This window comes from Cannabis sativa, chromosome 1, assembly GCF_029168945.1.
Source record: "Cannabis sativa cultivar Pink pepper isolate KNU-18-1 chromosome 1, ASM2916894v1, whole genome shotgun sequence".
In the NCBI taxonomy this organism is placed as follows: Eukaryota; Viridiplantae; Streptophyta; class Magnoliopsida; order Rosales; family Cannabaceae; genus Cannabis; species Cannabis sativa.
Window position 1 is genome coordinate 8,533,702 of NC_083601.1, and position 19,023 is coordinate 8,552,724.

At 34.0% G+C, this 19,023-nt stretch overlaps 1 long non-coding RNA gene across 5 annotated transcripts; it reads right to left on the bottom strand.

Annotated features, from left to right (window-relative positions):
• Window positions 1–366: 366 nt before the first annotated feature.
• LOC115716963 (uncharacterized) lies at window positions 367–3,502 on the bottom strand. Of its 5 annotated transcripts, none has more exons than XR_009684218.1 (7): window positions 3,007–3,502; window positions 2,849–2,938; window positions 2,170–2,263; window positions 2,030–2,071; window positions 1,860–1,916; window positions 1,492–1,684; window positions 367–819 (listed from the first exon to the last, which is right to left on the bottom strand). It is a non-coding gene; the product is annotated as an uncharacterized LOC115716963 (long non-coding RNA). The 5 variants fall into 5 exon arrangements; XR_009684216.1 differs by having other exon boundaries at window positions 2,170–2,682; XR_009684215.1 differs by lacking the exon at window positions 2,849–2,938 and having other exon boundaries at window positions 367–663; window positions 753–819; window positions 3,007–3,501.
• Window positions 3,503–19,023: the final 15,521 nt, after the last annotated feature.

The window sequence follows — 19,023 nt, forward strand, 5'->3', positions numbered from 1 at the left end:
TTACATGTTATTAAATAGCATATTATAACATTATTTTGGTGTTATATATTATAAATAGTTAACATTAATTTAGTGTTATGCTTCATTATGTTACATTTATTAATAACATTTTCAAAATGTAATCGTATATGTTTTAATTACAATATTATTATGTTATATATGAAGATATATTACATTTTTATGTTGTTATAAATTTTTAATAATAACTATTTTTTAATGTTATCATTTCTCTTATATTATATTCATTTAATAACATTTTTAAAATGTGATCATATAATTTTTAATTACATTATTATTATGTTACATATTAAAAATGTTACATTTTAATATTGCTAATTTCTCAATAATAACACTTTGTCCAAATAATGAAATAACAATCTAATATATTTTGTATATTATCAAAATATCCAATACATGTATTCCAAGTAAACAATAACATGATCAAAGCTCATTTAATTTCTAATGAGTCACAAATCTATTTGTAACATTTAACATTTATGGTTGATATACTTAATATTATATGAGTCTGAAATGCGCATTTGCAGGTGCAGCCAAGTCTTTGCGGCAAAACCAAGTGACATAACCCTCTCGGCAAGCAACAAATTTAGGATTGACCTTGTATGAAACAATGGAAGAATCCCTGTGGTGAACCTGACGATCGCCCTGCAATCACTTATCGATGTGAAAAATAAGCTTAAATTGGGACAAACAAAACACTGAGATGTTAAAAATGGTTAAGAGTTTTTTCTTACCCCTTCAGCTGACACATAAAATTGCTCTGTCACATGCACCATCTTTGCTCAACTCCTCTGCTAGACCCTGTCATTAATATTATTACATAGATCAATATTTTGTTGGATGTATGTGATGTTATGTAATGAGATTTGGTTTATGACTTTTCTCCAATTGGCTCACAATAGAACTTTCCCTGATTTCATTCACTACTCTTTCAGTTTTCTTCTTTTCTTTTCTTAGCTATTAGAATATTAATATATTTATATATATATACATACATATATATATATATATATATATACTTATGAATCAAAATCAACTTTAGACTCATCAAATAACGCAAGCTCTTAAGGGAAGAACTTATAAAAACAAAACAACCAGTTCAAATAACACCAAGCCCAAGAAAAGTTATCTCAAATGGTGTATCTAAATAGCCATTGTTATAATTTCTTAATCCTAAAATTTTGTAGTATTTCAGGTATGCATTATAGCTAGACATTAAACTAATTCAATTTATATATATATATATTTAACATTAACCTCGTCCAAGAACAGAAACAACATTATTTCACAGACCACTCCCAAATCACTTACGATCACTTCAAAAATGAAAACCCTTAAAATATTAGAACATTATAATCTACTCAACAATAAAAATAAAAAAGAACAAATTGCCTTCAATACCTAAAGAAATTATTCTATTCATTCTCCAAACAAACCAAAGAGAAAGCAATAACAGGTGTTAGGAAGGTATACCTAGAATGGAAGGTTCGAGATCATGAGTTTAAGTCTAGTAATAATAACCTTGGTTTCTGTGGTAGTAATAGTAATAATGTTCTTGATCATGAGTATTATGTGTTAACGTGAAAGGCCAACTCTCATCCATCATTGTATGAAAAGCATCGTATCTGTCTCTGATTAAACCAACAGCTGCCATATCTTCAGCAACCTGAAATGTTAATGCCACACGTGAGTAGAATGAAATGTGAAGCACCAATGGCTGCCACCATCATGACAGCCAAAATGCATACTTATCAACTGTTTAATTTTTATGAGAGGCACAAAGACAACAAAACAAACCACCACCATGGTGGTATCAGTGTAAGTTACAACAAAACACACACCGTCTCCAATGAGCCAAGTTGCAACACCCCATCAGGGACAGGTACAAGCAAGACTGTCTGCATCAGAAAAAAAAAATAATATTTGAGTAAATAAGTATACATGTCTACTTTAAATAAGAATACAAAACTTATAAAAGAGCCACAGACATGATCTATTACAATCACTTTACCTTGACACCCAATGAAATCTAGAGAAGCCATTCCTCTGTCCACTGTCAATTGAAAGAATTGCATTTATTAGATACAAATTTCAGTACTTGAAGAACAAACTTGAACAGTTTGTAATTAATTATCATGATTAAAATCTTACTTCAGGAAGCAACTTGCTGTAGACATATCCGGTGGATAAATTGTTGAGGAAAACCCAAGCATGGCTCCCTGTGTACGCCACCTCACCAACCAACCTGATAATTATTTAAAAGTTCATGGTCAGCCACTTCTTATAGTTCAAAGAAATATAAGAATCTAATTAGTTGACTCACTGTTTAACAGTGTAGCTGCAGATTATCTACAAATCAGAGAGCTATGTTTTTTCACATTTTTAATTGGTGAAAACATTATCTAAACAAATCCCAAAATTTCCTGGGAATAAGGTATGTGAAAAGCCAAAGATTAAAAGCTCTACACTTCGCCTAAGGCATACTGAAGACATGATAAATTAGCCACTGCAAGTTCGATTGGACATCCCCTGGATCCAATATCACGCATGGTTATTTCAAAGCCTGAAAATGATAATGCCTTTGTTCCATTGAAATAACTGTCATCTGACTTCCTTTCTGCTGGTTTTGTAATATCACAATACCCATCCTCCCAAGTCAAAATTCTAAAGATTAAAACATCATTATACTTTTAATTCAATGGTTGAGAAAAGGAGAAACAATTCATGCTAAACTAATTTATGTCAACCAATATTTCTTTTTCTTTAAAAAAAAAAATTCGTATGCTTAATGAAAGACATTAAAGACCATAGCAGAGTTCAAGTATGATACCTCCTCTTCTATATCATCATCATCAATTCTAACATTCCCTAATTTCCTAGCAGCACTACTTCTGATTTTAGTCTTATTGGAATCCCCAATCTGTTCAGATATCACAACTTCATAATCCACATTCAAAATTAGAAAAGGAGTTGAAATAGAAAGTTCACCTCATTTCGTAGTCGCCTCTGCCTTCTTCATTACGCCAAGCCATTCCGAGAGAGTCTCGTTCGATCTTTGCGAGAGTATGGTTCCATCGTCATTCTTCACCGCATCCTCATCAATCTTCTCTTCCTCAGAATTAGAAAATTCCACTGTGTTGATCTCAAAGATCGCTGCCATAGATATCGTCTTTCTCAACAGTCTTCGACGACGGTCCCCTCTGTTTTTGAATCGCTGCATTCGTTCCATTTTTTTCGACCTTTGAGTCTTCCCGCCATAGCAACAGAAGTAATTTGAAAAATCTCCAAAACCCTAGCAGAGCACTATTCTGTACTTAGTCTTTTTTCTTTTTGAAATTTAACTCCCCAATGTTTAGAAATTTTATACTTTAAAATATATATTTATGTCTAAAGAAACTCAACGGGGTTATTGATTTAATTAATATAAGATGATAACGTTTTTTTAAAAATGTTATCCGTAAATGTAATTAAATGCTGGAATTCTTGTAGTGATTATAGACTAATTGGCAGTAAATTCCACTTATAATCAATCCCTTATACACATAAGTATCCACATCAGCAAATATACAAACAGAAACAATTAAAGGGACTCAATCCTAGGTGGCTTCGCCTCTAGTGGATTAAGACTTAGTAGTTAGTTACAACTGAAATTGTAACTAACTCCTAAGCCTTAATCAACCGACTCTACTACACTATAAAAGCATAAATCAAAGCAAATAACCCTAGATCTACAACACAGAATCAGATCAGAGAAGTGATAGAGAGAGAGAGAGAAGTAGTAAACCCTAGTTTGAGGCTTCAGCTCCAAGATCCAGAGAAGAGAAACTAGTTCTCATAATGAAGAGCTCGAAGAGAGAAGTACATGCACAAGAAAACAAGAAGAAGTTAGATCGAGAATAAATCAAGTGAAAACAACAAAAATATAAAGTGTAAAAGAGAGAAATAGAAGTTTACCTGATCAGATCTTGTGACAGGAAGCTCAAAACCATTGTATTTTGCCTTTGATCATAGGGGATATCAAGCTAATCTCTGAGACGAGCTTGACAGAGACGTAGCCCAAATTTTTGGGTGAACTCTGAAACAAATCTAGTGGTTTCTTTCCTTAATTCTTGTTTTTCATTTGTGTAAACCTAAATCTATGTGTGTGTGGGTTTGATTCTGGGTTTCTGGGTTGGAGTCGAGCAAGTTCTCAAAGAGAACTTGCTCTGCTAGGGTTTCGACTTGTGGGTTTGTGAGGCTGAGTGATTGAGTGTTAGGGTTTCTAGACCCTTCTTCAGAGTATTTAAACTCTGGGATCCAAACGACACAGGTTTTGGTGTCGTGTTGAATAAACGGCGCCGTTTTAGTCTATACTTAATAATAGACTAGGAAAGGTCGATTTTGACCTTGATACTGATATTAAAGTATCTTGTTGGTGTAGGGCAATGTGGTAAAATCCTACAGTGGTATCAGAGCCTGGTTTGGCTAAGGGAGATCAACAAGATTCAAGGGAAAATATCAGGAAGGAATTGGCAAATCTTGAAAGAAAGATTGACAAAAAGTACAACACTCAAGCAGCAAGAAAATCAAGATTCTGAATTAAAATTCAAAATTCTGAAACACAAACTGAGAAATTCTAAAACTCTATCTGTTTCTTTTTCAATTTTATTAATATGAGTAACATAAAGGTTGATATTGATAAATTTGATGGTACAGGGGATTACAGAATTTGGAGAAGGAAAATTAGGTCTCTTCTAGCTCAACAGAAATTACTAAGGGTGCTAGATGAACCGATTGAATGGCTAGAAGGAACTTCAAAAATACAACAAGAAGAATACCTAGAAACTGCTACTGGAATTCTGATCTTCAACCTATCAGATGCAATCATAAGATTGGTAGATAAAGAAGAGACTCCATCAAAGATCTGGAAAAAGTTAGAAGAGCAATTTCAACAGAAATCTTTGACAAACAAGATTTATCTCAAGGAAAGGATTTTTGGGTTCAAAATGAACCAATCCAAGTCCTTAGATCAAAATCTTGATGAGTTCTTGAGGATGCACATTGAGCTTGCAAACTCAGGGGAAAATGAGGCTCTTAGTGATGAAAATCAAGCCATCATCATACTTAACTCATTGCCAGAAACTTACAGAGAAGTTAAAATAGCAATTAAGTATGGAAGAACCTCAATCACTCTTGATGAGGTTATCTCTGCCTTAAAATCTAAGGACCTAGAGATGAAGTCAGAAAGAAATGGTGGCTCTAATGGTGAACTAAATCTGAGTAGAGGCAGATCTACTCAGAAGAAGCCTTGGCATGGAAAAGGGAGGAGTCAAAGTCATAGCAAGGGTCCAAACAGAGGACAGAACAAGGGTAGATCAAACTCTAAAAGACCACAAGACACAGAAGGATGTTACAACTGTGGGAAACCTGAACATTTCAAGAAAGACTGCTATTTCCTGAACAAGAACAGAAAGAACAAGTTTAATGGACAAAGAGCTGATTACAATTCAGAATCCAGAAACCCTAAGAATAAAACAGATCACCAAAATGCAAATTTTAGTGACTGTTATGAAAATGGGGAAGTTTATGTTGCAGGATCATCTTTCAAAGATGATTGGATACTTGACTCAGGCTGTACATTTCATATGACTAATAATAGGTCTATTTTGACTGATTTCAGGGATTCAACTAAAGGAAAAGTGATTCTAGGGAATGACCAAAGCTGTGAGATCAAAGGGACAGGAACAGTGGCATTTAAGATGCATGATGGGGTCACTAGATCACTAACTGGGGTAAGATTTGTGCCTGCTTTATCTAGAAACCTTATTTCACTAAGTGTGCTTGATGATTGGAAAATAGAAAGCAAAATCAAAGATGGGCAAATGAAAATTTGCAAAGGCTCTATGACTATCATCAAATGAGTTAAGAAAGAAGGCCTATACTACATGATAGGGGAACCTATAGCTAGAAGCAATAATACTGTTGGACAGAGCAACATTTTGCAAAGTCCTGAAGATGCTAAAGCTATACTTTGGCACAACAGACTTGGACACTTAGCAGAAAAAGGATTGCAGATTGTAAATGAACAACAATTACTAGGCAAAGACAAAATCAGCAAAGTGGAATTTTGTGAGCATTGCATACTTGGAAAACATCATAGGCTGAAGTTCAAAACAGGGACACATAAATCTAAAGGTATATTGGATTATATACATTCAGATTTATGGGGCCCTGAAAAGACAGCAACCCATGGAGGTAATACCTATTTTATGTCTATAGTTGATGATTTTTCTAGAAAAGTATGGATTTTCTTACTTAAAAATAAAAATGATGCTTTTCAAAGGCTTAAACATTGAAAAACACTTGTTGAAAATCTTACTAACAGAAAGGTTAAAAACCTAAGGACATACAATGGTCTGGAATTTCGCAACAATGAATTTGACATGTTTTGCAGAGAAACAGGTATTCAAAGGCACAGAACAGTTAGGCTAACACCACAACAAAATGGTGTTGCAGAAAGAATGAACAGAACCATTCTGAACAAAGCCAGATGTATGTTAATACAATCTGGTTTGTCCCATGGTTTCTGGGGAGAAGCTGTTATGACATCTGCTTATTTAATAAACAGATGTCCTTCAAGTGTCATTGAATTCAAAACACCTGAAGAGAGGTGGTCTGGTAAACCACCTGATCTCTCAAACTTAAGGGTTTTTGGTTGTAGTGCTTTTGTGCACCAGAGTATTGGTAAGCTTGAACCTAGAGCTATTAAAGGGGTTTTTCTAGGCTATCTTGAAGGAGTTAAGGGATACAGAATTTGGCTAAGAGAAAAAGGTGGATTCAAAACTATTATTAGCAGAGATGTTATTTTTAAAGAAAATGAATTTCCTTGTTTGCTTAATGCTAACCTTGCAGGTACAGTAGAAACTAACCATGCAGGTACCATACAGTTTGATCCTACCCTATGGAAGCTAGATGACCAAGAAGAACCTGATATAAATCAGGTGGAATTAGCTGGGAGTGAACCTGATCATGATTAGGTGGAACAGACAGAAAACTCTAATAGGGAAGGAACACAAGAAGAAGAGCAACAGGGAGATGAAACTAAAGTTGTTCAACCCACTGAAGCTCTAGATTACTACCAATTGACCAGAGACAGGGAGAAAAGGACACCTAAACCTAACCCTAAGTACAGTTTCAATATCTGGAATGAAGACATAGCCTATGCCTTCATGACAGCTATGAAATCTCTAAGTACTGAACCTCAAACCTATGAAGAAGCTATGACAGGGCCTAATGCTAAGAAGTGGTTTAAAGCTATGGATTCAGAGATGGTGTCTTTAAAGAAAAACAAGACCTGGATAATGGTTCTAAGGCCTAAAGGGAAAAGAATAATAACCTGCAAATGGGTTTACAAGCATAAAGAGGGGGTGATTGAAGGTGAACCTATAAGGTTTAAGGCTAGGTTAGTAGCCAAGTGATTTACACAGAAAGAGGGAGTTCACTACAATGAGATATTCTCACCAGTAGCCAAATACAAGACCATAAGAATAATGCTATCAATAGCAAATCAATTTGACATGGAAATTGATCAAATGGATGTCACTACATCTTTTCTACATGGAGACTTAGAGGAAGAGATCTATATGGAACAGCCTAAGGGATTTGAGATTAAGGGAAAGGAAAACATGGTCTGGAAGTTGGTTAAGTCCTTGTATGGACTCAAACAAGCTCCCAGACAATGGAACAGAAATTTTGATGCTTTTATGATAAAGCATGGATTCAACAGAAGCTACCATGACACTTGTCTATACTACAAGGGAGACTCTATAAAAGATGTCATCTACTTATTGCTTTATGTAGATGACATGATTATCATAAGTCAAGAAAGGTCTAGAGTTGATATGGTTAAGGCTCTACTCAAGACAGAATTTGAAATGAAGGACCTTGGAAATGCTACCAAGATCCTTGGGATTTCTATTCTAAGGGACAGGGATAAAGGAAAATTGATACTTAGGCAGGAAGACTACATTGAGAAAATCATAGAAAAGTTCTCTATGAGGGATGCTAAGGTTGTTAAGCAACCTATCACTAGTCAGTACACACTTTCTAAAGAACAATGCCCTAAAACAGAAAAGGAAATTGAATCTATGAAGGATGTACCCTATTCTAATGCTGTAGGGTCTGTAATGTACTTAATGGTAAGTACAAGACCTGACTTAGGGTATGCTATGAGTGTTCTTAGCAAATATATGGCTAATCCAGGAAAAGTTCACTGGTTAGCCATGAAATGGGTGTTCAGATATCTACTTGGGACAACTAAGGTTGGATTAACCTACAACAGACAGAAGGCTAATACTATAATTGAAGGCTACAGTGATTCAGAATATGCAGGGAATAGGGATAATAGGAGATCTACATCTGCCTATTTCTTTCTAATTGGAGGTAACTGTGTAAGCTGGAAAGTTCAGCTTCAACCTGTTGTGGCACTATCAACTACAGAAGCTGAGTATGTGGCCACAGCTGAAGTTATAAAGGAAGCAATATGGTTAAAAGGACTAATGAAAGAACTAAACCTACTTAAAGGAGTCCCTACTGTGTATTTAGACAGCCAGAGCTGCATATTCCTATGTAAGAATCCTATGTTCCATGACAGAACAAAACACATAGAAATCAAGTATCACTTTATCAGGGATAAAGTGACACAAGGTGAAATAGATATTGAGAAGGTGCCTACTGAGGATAACCCAGCAGACATGGGAACAAAAATTGTGATTCTTAACAAGTTCACACATTGTATGAACTTGTTAAGACTCGACTCAGGAGACTAAAAGTAGGACCTATCAAGCTAAGACTCTCAGAGATAGACAAATCAAGCATCAGGACTGGTTATAAGAGGAATTCAGGTGGAAATTGTTGAGTAAATTCCACTTATAACCAGTCCCTTATACACATAAGTATCCACATCAGCAAATATACAAACAGAAACAATTAAAGGGACTCAATCCTAGGTGGCTTCGCCTCTAGTGGATTAAGACTTAGTAGTTAGTTACAACTGAAATTGTAACTAACTCCTAAGCCTTAATCAACCGACTCTACTATACTATAAAAGCATAAATCAAAGCAAATAACCCTAGATCTACAACACAGAATCAGATCAGAGAAGTGATAGAGAGAGAGAGAGAGAGAGAGAGAGAGAGAGAGAGAGAGAGAGAAGTAGTAAACCCTAGTTTGAGGCTTCAGCTCCAAGATCTAGAGAAGAGAAACTAGTTCTCATGGTGAAGAGCTCGAAGAGAGAAGTACATGCACAAGAAAACAAGAAGAAGTTAGATCGAGAATAAATCAAGTGAAAACAACAAAAATATAAAGTGTAAAAGAGAGAAATAGAAGTTTACATGATCGGATCTTGTGACAGGAAGCTCAAAACCATTGTATTTTGCCTTTGATCATAGTGGATATCAAGCTAATCTCTGAGACGAGCTTGACAGAGATGTAGCCCAAATTTTTGGGTGAACTCTGAAACAAATATGGTGGTTTCTTTCCTTAATTCTTGTTTTTCATTTGTGTAAACCTAAATCTATGTGTGTGTGGGTTTGATTCTGGGTTTCTGGGTTGGAATCGAGCAAGTTCTCAAAGAGAACTTGCTCTGCTAGGGTTTCGACTTGTGGGTTTGTGAGGTTGAGTGATTGAGTGTTAGGGTTTCTAGACCCTTCTTCAGAGTACTTAAACTCTGGGATCCAAACGACACTGGTTTTGGTGTCGTGTTGGATAAACGGTGCCGTTTTAGTCTATACTTAATAATAGACTAGGAAAGGTCGATTTTGACCTTGATACTGATATTAAAGTATCTTGTTTGTGTAGGGCAATGTGGTAAAATCCTACATGGCATTTTTTGTTTTAAATTTTGATATGCTCTTAAAATTTTGACAGTTAAAATTCTTTCCACATTATTGAAATTATGGATTCAAGGAATCTGTTTAATTTTACTGAGAAGTGATTGTATATCTACTAAATTGTGCATCTTAATTTTAATAACCACCAAATCGCACTCTTTAATATTAATATGTATCCAATCATGTCCGACGAACTTTCATCCATGTCAAGTTTCTGTTAGTAAAATTGGACAAAAATTCTTTATGAATCTAACAATCTCAATAGTCTGCCAAATTTTTTAATTAACCTTTATATAAGGTGCTTCTACTGTGGGGAATTAAATAAAAACCCCATATATGAGGTATTTAATTGGAAGTATTAATTGGCCATGTGCATAATAATACAATGGTCATGAACACATCTTATAGAAAATTGATTGAATTTTTTTGTACTTAATGCATGTTCCCTCTCCTAGTCAACTCTCTTCCATTTTCCATTAGAAAAAAAACTCTCTTCAATTTGGCCTATAAATGATGATAGAGCTTTGTTGAAGGTAAACCAAAAATGGTGGTATTATTTTAGATTCCTCTTCCCCTTGTAACATCAGCACTCATCTTTTATTATCTTCGACTCCACTCAATCCTTAATATTTCCTCGTTTTCAACCATTAATGCATTGAGTAGAGGTTGTAATTACAAATTCTAGGAGATTAGTGAAGGAGCTTTCCTAAGCTTTTGGGGTTCACTACTACAATGTTAGCCTTTAGAGGCTGTTTTTTCACCCACATTTATAAAAAGAGAAGCTAAAGGGTGTGAAAATACCCGCTTTGTTCAAAATTGACATTTAGAGGCGGTTTTTTGATGAAAACCGTAGGTATAAAATTGCATTATACCATTTAAAGGCGGTTGAAAATTAAATATATTTTTTTTTTGCTTGACCCTATGGCGTCGGTTCCTTTATAGGAACCGACGGCATAGGGTACACGGTTTGCTGACACGTGTACCCTATGTCGTCGGTTCCTATAAAGGAAGCGACGCCATAGGGTCGTCCAGAGTATATCTTTCCCAGCTTCGTTTTCTTCCTTCCCACTTCACTCACCAAACCCAGCAAACCAGAGAGCAAAACGCAGCAAAACCCTCACCGAACCCACCTCCTCCCCACCATATCTCTTCCATTTCTCAACCATTTGAGTCCATTTTTTTTTTAAATCCTCCATTTTCGATACTTAATAACATACACCTAAAAAGTTTTTATTTTTTACCCTCTTTGAGTGTCATCCGAACCCAAATAGATAAGTTTGGGTTTAAAATCCGGCTACCCTTTTTTCTTGAGAAATCTTGAATCTCAACCTCGTTTAAGGTATAAATATTGTTTATATTCATTTTTATAATGTACATTGTTTTATTTTTAGTTTTTGTAAATTATTATTTGACTTTTTTTATTTTATTAGTAATATTATTGTGTTGTATGTATATAGTGCCGTGATTTTTTACGGTGGTCGTCGGATTGCGGTTATTAGGTAATAATTTAAACCTCAATATATAGTATATATATGTATTTGTATATTTTATTGAATATTTGTATATAATGTGTGTATATATTGTGTGTATATAGTGTGTGTATATTTTTTTATGGAAATAAATTTTATAATTGTATTTTATATATTCTTTGTAATATATATATACATATTTATTGTGATGAATAGAATCACATTGGACGGATTTAATTAGTTTAGAAATAAAAATTTTAAAATTGAATTAGTGTGTGATATGATTTTTTTTTTTTTTTTGAGATAATAGTGTGAGATATAATTGATTATATATATGTATGTATAATTTAGTAACTAAGTAACTTGTTATAACTAGTTATAAGTAATGAAATAATTAATTTTGCAATTTCGTTGTATTTCTTTATATTGTAGGTTCGACATAATTTTGTGTGTAGCGTATTTGAGCTTGCAATTATAGGTATATACTTTAACTAATTTTTTTGTTATTATATAATTAATTATCAATGTATGTTAGTTGAGTTTGAATATCTTAAATATTCATCCGTAGTGAAGTAGGTTCTGCGAATACCTGTATTGCGGTCGGATGGATGGATAAATTTTGTATTGTTTATGTTAATTTGCTTGTTCTGTATTGTTTATCAGTTTTGTTTGTTATTTTAGGCACTTGTAAAAATTTTGGGAACGTCCAATTACAGCCGTTATGCTACTGAAATTTCGATAGAATTAGGATAAATCTTACTAAAACAATATTAAAATTTACATAACACAAATAACTAGTTAATTATAACATAGTGATAAGAAGTTAGGTCACATAAAAAATAATTATATATACATTTATGTAAACTTTTCAATTTTACCAACATTCTAATCAACTAAACAACCTAATAACTTAAACTAAACTAAAACAAGAATTTGAGTAATTTATAAATTAATATGAATAAATTGTGAGAAACTTAGTTAGTTATATTGTGTAATTAGTAACTAGCTATAATTAGTTACTAAATACTGAATTTTTTTGGATAGGATTTTTGTTATGGATAAATCATGGATGCGTGAGGAGAGAGACACACTGCGATTTCAAGTAGGGTTCGATGCATTTTTAGAGTTTGCCTTAAAGAATTCTAAAAATCACGATCGTATTCATTATCTGTGTGTAGATCGTTGTAATGTATCTAAAGGAAATATTACAATGATTAAGGACCATGTGTATTTACGAGGTTTCAATAGAAGTTATACTAATTGGTATTACCATGGCGAACATTTACCTAATGATCCATATCCATTAGGAAAGCGGGGGGTAGATGATATCGAGGGTAATGATTTCGATGATTATCCATTGGACTTGCTTAACGAAGCACAGGAGGAATTTCTTAATGATCCTGAGAAATTCGATAATTTTCTTAGTGATGCTGATAAACCCCTGTTCGATGGTTGTAAAAAACTAAGATTACCAACAACGGTAAAGTTTTACAACATAAAAGCAAAAAATGGAGTGAGCGATAAATGTTTTACTCAATTTTTAGCTGCATTTAAAGATATCTTACCATTTGCCAACTGCTTCCCAGAATCTACTTATGAAGTGAAAAAAACGTTAAATTCTATAGGATTGAGGTATGAAAAAATTCATACATGTCTGAACGATTGCATTTTATATCGTAAGGAATATACAGACATGAATTATTGCCCAACTTGCGGTTTATCCCTCCATAAAGTAAACAAGAGTAAGGAGAATAGGAAACTTATCCCCTAAAAAGTGATGTGGTACATGTCTTTGATTCCGCGACTGGAACGATTATATCGTAGTGCAGAACATTCTAAAAATTTGATTTGGCATGAGACCAAGAGAGTGAAAGATGGAAAACTCAGACATCCTCCAGATTCCCAAGCTTGGAAAAAAGTAAACTACATAAATCCTGAATTCAAATCTGAACCAAGACACATTCGTCTCGGTCTTTCTGCGGATGGAGTAAATCCACATAGATCTCTAAGTAATCGTCATAGTTCATGGCCTGTCTTCCTAGTTATGTACAATCTTCCTCCCTGATTAGTGATGAAGAGGAAATTTAACATGCTTTCTTTAATGATATCAGGCCCGCAACAACCTGAACATAATATCGATGTATATTTGGAACCATTGATTGACGATTTAATAGAATTGTATGAGAACGGTGTTGAGGTCTATGATGGTTTTAAAAAAGAATTCTTTAATCTGAAAGCTGTGTTGTTGTGGACTGTCAGTGATTTCCCTGCTTATAGTAATTTAAATGATTGGGGTTTTTAATTTTATTTAGGAATATTTAATTTGATTTTAGTGATTTATTTTTTATTTGATTACACCCGTTGTGCTCAATCTAGAAAGAAAATATCACTCTTTATCATAACCTAAGTAAAATTTACAATCGAATTGAAATAGTGTTGGGTTTCTTTAATATTTAAGCTATCGTAGAAGAAACTAGGGTATCCGTTATGCTTAAAAATTGAGGTGAATAACCGATTTTAACGATGTGTAATTATTTTATTTTGCTATTCATGTTTGGGAGGATTAACTTTCACATTTTGAATGTAGACGGTTGTGCATTATTTTTTTTCTTTTTACTTTTCTTTAATTGGGTTTTGGACTCTGGCTTTTGTTGTTTTTGGGTTACTTTTTTTTTAATTTATTCTTATATGCGTAGGTGTGATGGATATCTAGAAAGAAGAGTTCACTCAATTAGATCGTGCATTGATTATCATTAAGGTTAATAGGACTGAGTTGCATCGTGAGTTGTAATTTATAAGACAATCAATGTTTCAACCCTGGTCTGAATGAGAAGAGGAACAATGACAAAGAGAGGTGTTTCTTTTGACATATTCAGAAAGCATGTTATGCATTGAAGAACGTTAATGTTGAAGTGGCAAAACCTGTAGATGAGCTTGATATTGAAAGGTGTATATTTGATGTTAGTAATCTGCGATTTAGTTTTGATTTGAATACATCTGTTAAGTTTTGCAATATTCTTATGTCTGAGTATGAAAATCCTACCACAAGTTTGTTGAATGGAGAGATAGAATGTGGTGTTGGTGTTGGTACTCTTAGTAATTACTCTAACACAAATATGGATGGTAAAATCAATGTGGATGGTATTTCAGTTAAGAAGTTAAAGTGTGAGTATTTTAACCCAAAGAATGTATTTGGGGTTAACAATGAAGGTGTTGAAGATGATTGTGTAGTTGAGTTTTGTAATGATTAGTTTACAAGTGATAATTTCGAGTCAAAAACATTTTAGTCCAATCAGAATGCAGATCGTGTAAATTTTCTAATGTATCCTGATAAGGGTTTTATTGATTTAACGAAATCTGAGAACCTACTGGAGAATGATAATGTTGTTCCTAATTCTTAGTTTGTGTCTTAGGGCGATTGTGATGTGAATAGTAATTTAATTGGAGGTGGGAAGTTTTTGTTGAGAATAAGTGGTTTACCAATAGTTGTTGGTGAATGTAGCAATTTTAATGATCCAGAATTTGTTGATGAGAATGTTGGTGTTGGTGAAGGCTTATGGGTTACATTTGCTGCAAATTTGATGCCACCTCATTTGATTCGGTCAAATAACAACGGTCTAATACAGTGGCACTTGGATCATGAGAGGAAGTTGGTGTCCAATTTTGGCGGGACTAGTCTTAATCTGGATTTATTTGACGTCGAACTATATGAACTCGGTGGAATAGGTAGAGCATTTGAGATGGTACAAGTAATATTATTTGTTAGTTTTTATGTTCTTACAATTTCGCTAGTGTAATTATTAATGTTAACTATTTTTTTTAATTAAAAAGAAAAGTCGATGGTACAAGTAATATATTTTTTTTTTGCGTTTACCCATGTTTTGTGCTATGTGGCAGTTGAAAGTTCTTTATGGGTTTTAACTGTTTTTCTTCAACTTTTTCCCAGTATTTTTCAGTTTTCTGTCAGTTTAATTAGCAGTTACCTTCACTTCCTTCATCTCTTTTTTTGTATTCTGCTACTTTCATCATCATAACTTAATACTCTTTCTTGTTTTCTACTCCCCTGTTCTTGTCTTTTCCTTCCTCTTCACTTTTTCTTTTAATTACAATGGATCCGCTAATCAATAAAATGAAAGCAAAAATCAACCTCACTGAAGATGAAGAATCGGTATTTGAGTTTCATGATACTGAAGCTGCCTCACCACTGATCTCGGTCGATACTGTGTTATATGCGAAAATCCACACCAAAAAGAAAGTATGGCTATCAACCTTACAAAATCAAATGGCTGAGCACTGGGATGGGAGATTCCCTATTAAAATTTCTGAAGCCATGGATATGTTTATGCTTACCTTCGGCTGTGAAGGGGATAAGATCCGTGTTTTGGATCGTGAGCCCTACCACTTTCAGAACCACCATATTATCTTATACACACCAGAGGTTGGGAAAAACTTTACCTCAGATGACCTTAAACTCACCCCCTTCTCGGTGCAAATTTACCGCCTTCCCTTTTTGAGTAAGACCAGAACATTGGCAATCGCACTTGGTAACATTATTGGGGAACACAAAGATGTCTTCGAAGATTCTTTAAATGAAGGTTGGGGACCATTCTTGCGTGTCCGAGTTCTTATGGATGTGTCGAAACCACTCAAAAGAGGCAGGATGATTTCTCTGAGTCATGTGATGGACAAGTTTTGGGTTGATTTTCACTATGAGAGGCTTCCTGAATATTGCATGGAATGTGGGGTTATTGGACACCCGTATAACAAGTGTACCATTTATCTTGAAAAATTGGACAGTGGAGAAGAACCAGCGTTGGAATATCAGCCTTTTATTAAGGGATCCGCCTTACCAACTTCTGGTTATGATCGTTATCGAACTGACTTCGCCAAGGGTGATGCTTGGCCATTGATCACTAGACTTGCAAAAAAGAGTTTCACCTCTGCAATCCCCCAACTTAATAGGCATGGTCAGCTACAACCGCGAATTCTGTATGCTGGCGAGTCCTCTAATATCAACAACATTGATGTTCCCAACATTAACATTGATCACAATGTTGCAGCAAGTAACATGGTTCCAAGGTCCTTAATTTCTAAACCTCCTTCTGTTGTCTTTAATCCCTCTGTCTTAAATACTTCTGCAATATCGACCTCATCATCTTTGGGACATGTTATTAGCAATGAGGCAAATGCATCAGTCACTGAAGACCCTCCCACTAATTTCACGGATTTGTCCTCAATATACATGCCTGCTTCTGTCCCTCATTCCTATAACATCTTTGCAACTTACCCTCCTCACAGCCAATCCATTGACATTCGCAACAAGAAACCATTGATCACTCCAGCAACAAATATTTTGATTGTTGGAATTTATTTTACCAGGATCTTAGATCTACTCACAAGTATGTTGTTTAACACCCTAAATATGAACTTTCTAAAACGATAAATAAACACATATAAAGTTAAGAAAACCTTACATTGATGGCAGCGGAATAATGTCTCCTTCCACTCAGATCTCTAACCCTAGTATCCTTTCTGTGGCAGAGTATTATCAAGATCTGAGCCCGAATGTCCTTCTCTTTGTGTGTGATCCTTCACAGTCTTCCAATCTATGATTGAGGTACCACTTGCTGTGTGTGGGCACTACTCTATCACTGAGGGTTTCGAAATTTAGAAGAGGGAAAGAGAGAGGGTAGGTTCGGCTATAGAAGAGAGAGGCAAGGCTCAGTTTTCTGAAAAAGTAATTTTCTGACAGAAAGCTTGTTGAAAACTTATGAAAACTTGTTATTTGACTGAGCCATCACTTTCTATCTATAGGAAACTACTAGGTTTAGGTTAGTAATTATTTGGCATTAAAATAATGAAAATATCAATTTGAAAAACCATCCTAAGTGGCCGGCCATAGGTGTTAATGGGCCTCACTTGGTTTTTGCAGTTTTCACAAATTTTATTTCTATTTTCTAAAAAACGCCAATTTTTCAATTCTAACCATTTAAATGCCAAAATTAATTATTTAATAACTAAAATAGATTATTAAATAATATTATCATTTAATTTAATTATTAATTAGACAAATAAAGTCTATTAATAAATTAATAAACCTAGAATCTCTTTTCTTTACAATTTCACCCCTGCTTAGTGAAAATTCACAAATTAGACATAGTCTAATTTTAGAATTATAATTGATTAATCATAAATCAATTATTGAGTCTTACAAGCAGTATAGTCTCAACTAGAATGGGGACCATGGATCTATATGCTGTGCTTCCAATAAGTGAACTGAATTTACTAGGTAAATTCCTACTTATTAATTCTTCGTTGAATCCACTCTTAGAACTTAGAATTGCACTCTGAGACTTATATAGAGCATATTATATGTTCCACGATATAGATATGCTATCTCATTTAACCATTGTTATAATCTTATTGTGATCAAAGATCCACTATATAGATGATTTACATCGAGATAGGATAATTTTACCGTTCTCACCCCTCAACGTATTTTGCCCCTTAAAACACTAGCTACCTGTAAATGATGTTTAGTGATCTAAGAATTAGTCACTTAAACAAGAGCTCATCCATTTACTTCTATTTAGCTAAGCTCGAAGGGAATCATCACTTAACTTCTATACACCAGTAGAAGCTATAGATTCCATATTTATGTTCAGCACTCCCACTCAATCATACTATCATGTTCCCAAAATATACGTATCAGCCTGACCCAAAATTAGGCTTAAATAATAAATCAAAGAACATGAATAGCACTCCTGGGTTGAACCTAAGCATATCAGGATTTAGATTCTTTTAATCTTAAGATCAACTACTGATATTGACTTGGAAAGATATGACGGTAAGTTTATAATATCTTAACTAAGTTGCAATATCGGTCCAGTCCAATGTATACTCCATACATTCGAAACTAGTATACTTTACCAATGTCCTGGAAAGAACATAACACTTACTCCAAGTGTAAGTACACATCATCGCTGATTATCACATTAGTGTAAATCCAAAACACTGATGAAACAGGGACTTAGTCTTTTGATTCATATGATCACAATCACATTCCACCGTGTTGACGATATTGTAATTGTGAATAAACATATGATCTGGACTTAACTGATTTTGTGTGTAAATGTAATAAACATATTAAACCATTAGCATGTAAAACTCTTGCAAACATAAATCACTTCAAATTTTTTATATTGATAACTAATCAGATTGTAAAGGGTTTTATTTAGGGCACAAAACCCAACAAACTCCCACTTGCACTAACATAAAACAAAGTGTGCAAATAAGTCAATCTGATGTCTTGATCTTCAGATCAAGTGTAGTATATTTGAATCCACCCAAACTTCTGGAAACTAGTTCATAAAATATTTATGAAACATCCTTTATTATATGCTTTACTCATCAAGGGATACTGAAATCCTTACTGTTTTAAAGTAAATCTGAATAAACAGAAGACATATCTCTCATATTTTAAAATATGGAATTGAGATAATACAGTGTAGACTTTTCTTCAATAATATAACTTTCTGGTAATTTTGAATTTACAAAGTTATTGAAATATTATGGAATAATTCCTCCACGCCCAGAGTAACCACCATCTCAAAAATGAGTTGGGGTAGATACTAGGATAACTGATATAAAGTTCCTTAATATCTAAC